The sequence below is a fragment of the Neomonachus schauinslandi genome, chromosome 14 (assembly GCF_002201575.2).
Source record: "Neomonachus schauinslandi chromosome 14, ASM220157v2, whole genome shotgun sequence".
Classification (NCBI taxonomy): Eukaryota; Metazoa; Chordata; class Mammalia; order Carnivora; family Phocidae; genus Neomonachus; species Neomonachus schauinslandi.
In genome coordinates, this window is record NC_058416.1 from 71,850,219 (window position 1) to 71,854,481 (window position 4,263).

A 4,263-nucleotide genomic window follows, 5' to 3' on the forward strand; every position below is an offset into this window, starting at 1 on the left:
GCCAGGTCACTCTGTCTCCTCCCTCTTTTCCTCTGGGCCCTCCCTACTCAGCTGGCTCCTCCAGAACATGCTCCTAAGGGGTACAGTGGGTCAGCTGGGTGGGGGGACATGAGGGGTGCTAACGTGGGACCTAGGAGGGGACCAGGGTGGCACTCTTCTGGGAGTTGGGCACCATCTGCAGCTCATTTTCATGTGTCATTTGCATTTCCTCCGAAATTATTTTTTTAAGGTTCCAGCCAAATGCTCTGTCACGCAGGCTGCCGCTTAAAGGAGTATCACGAGAGCAGGTGGGCATCGGGTTTGGCCTCCGCAGGCTTGTGGCCTTCCTGGGCTCCCTCTCTGACCCCCTCTCCGGCCCCAGGCATAGGAGACTCTTGGAGCAGAATGGAGAAGAGCCACGAGTCATGCCCAGCTAGTGTTTGTGGGGGCTCACCCTGTGCCAGGCTCCATGCTCAGAAAGCAGGGTTCAGGCTCCTGTGCAAGGAGCAGGGCATCATCTGCTCGGAGCTCAAAGTCTGCTTACAGCGAGCAGAGTCAGAGTGGAAGCTTCCAGCCAACTTGCCGGGGAGCTTCCATTCTCGCATTAAGGGGGGACGGGTGTGCCAGATGGAATACAGGTCTGCCAGCTTCACAGCCTGGGTCTCCCTGCTTCGGGCAGGAAGGGTTCCCCGAGGTCCTTTCATATAACCAATTATAGCTGGGGAAACTGAGTCCCAACAGGCAAGAAAGGGTGAGGTTGGGATTTGAGCTAGGAATGTCTGCTTCATAGAAGGATAAATGATGTAAACTCAGCTATTAAAAATGAACCCCCTGGGCGCCTGGGTGGCTCAGTTGGTTAAGCGACTGCCTTCGGCTCAAGTCATGATCCTGGAGTCCTGGGATCGAGTCCTGCATCGGGCTCCCTGCTTGGCAGGGAGTCTGCTTCTCCCTCTGACCCTCCTCCCTCTCATGCTCTCTGTCTCTCATTCTCTCTCTCAAATAAATAAAGTCTTTAAAAAAAAAAGTGAACCCCCAAAAGCATGAGGCTGGCTCTGCTGGGAGGACGGTAGAGGAGGGAGACTCCTGCGTGAAGCGTCCTGCCTGGCCCATCATACCTGCTAACGTATGGGCGCACCTCCGTGGGAGGTGAGATAGATAATTTCAAATTCCCTAGTGAGCCATCTCCTTTCCAGTTTCTCGCACGACATCGGGGAGAGACCCCTGTTGGTGCTAACGTGTCTTTAACACTCCTGTCCAGCTCTTGCTAACTCCCTTTTCGACAAAGAAGCTCAGAACCTTCTGCAGGCAATGCTGTCTAGCTGGAATTTAGTGGCCCCTTTGTCGAGAAGGAGCCATTTGAGCTGAGCTCAGGAGTGTCACTGGGAGTTTGACAGGGAACCGGAAGGAACATTCTGTGTGGAGGGAGAAGTTGGTGCCCAGTCCTGCCTGGGGGCACGCGGAAGCAAAGCCTACCTGGGAGAGAGGAAAACCATTTGATGCGACTGGGACTGTAGGGTGTGGGTGACAAAGTGGGAAGGGGTTTGAGTGGCAAGGACCCCAGCGCCAGATGAAAGGGCTCGGGATTTATTCTATGGGTGGCGGGAGTCACGGAAGAACTTTGAGCAGGAGCAGGGGTTTTGGAGGTAGTGAGACAAGAGGCAGGGAGGCCGTTCAGTACTCTGGGTTAACGATGACAGCGACCGGAGAAGGACGGTGGCTTTGGGGATGGAGCCATTCGTGCCGGCTTAACAACTAGGCTTTGCCTAATGGTGCTGGTTAAGCAACTGGTGATGGTGGTGATGGTGGTGATGCTGGTGATGGTGGTGATGCTGGTGATGCTGGTGATGCTGGTGATGCTGGTGATGGTGGTGATGGTGGTGATGGTGGTGATGGTGGTGATGCTGGTGATGGTGGTGATGCTGGTGATGGTGGTGATGCTGGTGATGATGGTGATGGTGGTGATGCTGGTGATGCTGGTGATGCTGGTGATGGTGGTGGCGTGTGCAGCATAAATAATACTATCAGCTAACATTTACTTTCACACTCCTCGTCTCGTTGTTATGGAATCACTATCCCATGGGATCGATCCCATTTTTATCCGCATTTTTCAGATGAGGGAACTGAGGTTTGCTTGTGGCCATGCAGCTAAAGAATGGCGGAGTGGGGATGGGCTGCCGGGCTGGTCCCACTCTGACCACCGAGTTCTGGACTCCGTGCCTCCGTGCTTGCAGGCAGCTGGTGGGAGAGGCAGTGCTCCAGCCTTCCCCCAGGCCCAGGGCACGGAGATAGCAGCTTCCCCTTGTCCCCAGGCTTTGTCCTGCTCTGATCCTTTGCGGGTAGGCTTTGGAGGCACTGCTTGGGGGACTTGAGATCCCTTTGGCATTGGTGGCTGTGCTCTGGCCCCCAGGGAAGGTAGAGAAGACTTTCCACAGTGCTCGGCCCTTTTGTGCCAAACCCTGGCCCGTGTGAGATGAGCGTGGAGGAATTTGGTCCATATGGATCCAATTTCTTTTGGAATATACAGCAAATGATGCTGGACAAAGGCAGGCTGCCTTGGCCGGACCTAAAATATACGGGCAATTGCTTCTGAGATGTTTGACAACTCCCAGGCTCAGCAGAATGGACCAGCAGCACTGGGCTGCGGCAGCTGGTCCAGGAGTGAGCAACCGAATGCCATGGCTCATCCTGTGAGCATGCCAGGGACACATGGACAGGGACCAAGATTCAGAGGAATTTGGCCAGGCTGGGCGAGGTGCTGAGCAGGGCTGCCTGGGCGCCGGAGACTCTTCCTTCCAGGACACACGGTATCACATCGTGTGGGGAGTGAGGTTTTATTTTCCTGCTGTGTAACCTGAGTGAGTCTCTTTGACCTTGCTTAGACTTAGGGGACTCTACCTGTCAAATGGGGCGAACAGACCTGGAGAGTAGGTCTGAGCAGAGCCAAAGCAGGCCTTTTGGTTTTCTCCAAACCTCCCTTCCCTTCCAGATACCCGTTCTTCCTTTTCGCAACATGTGCTTCTGAATGGGGTTGCCAGTCTTAATATCCCACCCCCTGACGGCAGTGATTGGTCTAAAGATGGGCATGGACCCATGCTGGGCCAATCAGATCCCTGCCCTGGGATTTCTGCTCTTGGGCCAGATGAAGACAATTTGTTTTCCTCCACAGAGGTGAGCCCTGGGCTGGCCAGGAGGGTGTCGCCTGCTCTGAAGAGAGACTGGTCTGAGAAAAAGAAGGTGACCAGGAACGAGAGAAGCAGATGAAGACAAAGGAAATGTCCAGGTGAGGTTGGCATCCTCACACCTACCCTCCTTGCAGAATTTTTGGTGACGGGAGCCAAGAATACATTTCCTGTTCTGCCAAAGCTAATTAGACTTGTGTTTCCGTCCCATATGACTGAAACAGTTTGATAAATGCAAGCCTTTCCTGGCTTCCAAGGCACCTCCATGGTTCATTAACCCCATAGTTTCTTAGAGTTGCTCTCTAGGTGGGTATTAATATTCCTATTTACAGATATTAATAATCATAATCACCCCCACTTCTGAGGAGCTCAATGCCGTGCCAGCCACTAAGCTACGCCTCTTGCAGGAATTATTTTATTGCACCTTACAATGCCCTAGGAGGCCGTGAGTATTATTATACCCATTTTAGAGATAAGGACATGGAGGTGCGGAGGGGTCAAGGGACTCGCTCCAGGTCCGACAGCTGGCAAATGGCAGGAGCCAGAATGTCTGTGTTGTGCCAAAGCTGGTGGCCATAAATTCTATACCGTAGGGCTGGTGGCGATAGGCTGAATGAACACGCCTCGGTTCCTCCCCCGGCCCCAACCCTTCCCTATATCTATGCCTCTTTGTGATGTGGCTTTGCAGCTCCTTCCGTGGAGAGGTGAGTCTCTCTCCCATGCCTTGAAGCTCGTCTCTGCCATGTGACTGGGGTTAGCCAATAGAATGTGGTAGAAACTGCACTCTGGCAGTTCCCAGCTGGGCTTTCGAAGAGGGTTTGCTCTCTCTACTCTGTCTTGAACCCTTGCCTAGCTGCCAGGAGAAGAAGCCTGGGCTGGCCTGCTGGAGAATGGGAGGCACATGGAAGAGACCTGAGTCGCTGAGGCCAGCCTAGATCAGCCAACAGCCAGCTGTGCCCTGGATGGGAGAGCGAACCCAGCAAGATGAGCAGAGCTACCGGCCCGACCGCTCTAGATGTGGGAGCAGCCAATGCTTGGCATTGGATGCAACCCACGGTAGGTCGTCATTTGTCATGCAGAGGTACTGTGACAGAGAACAGGCAAT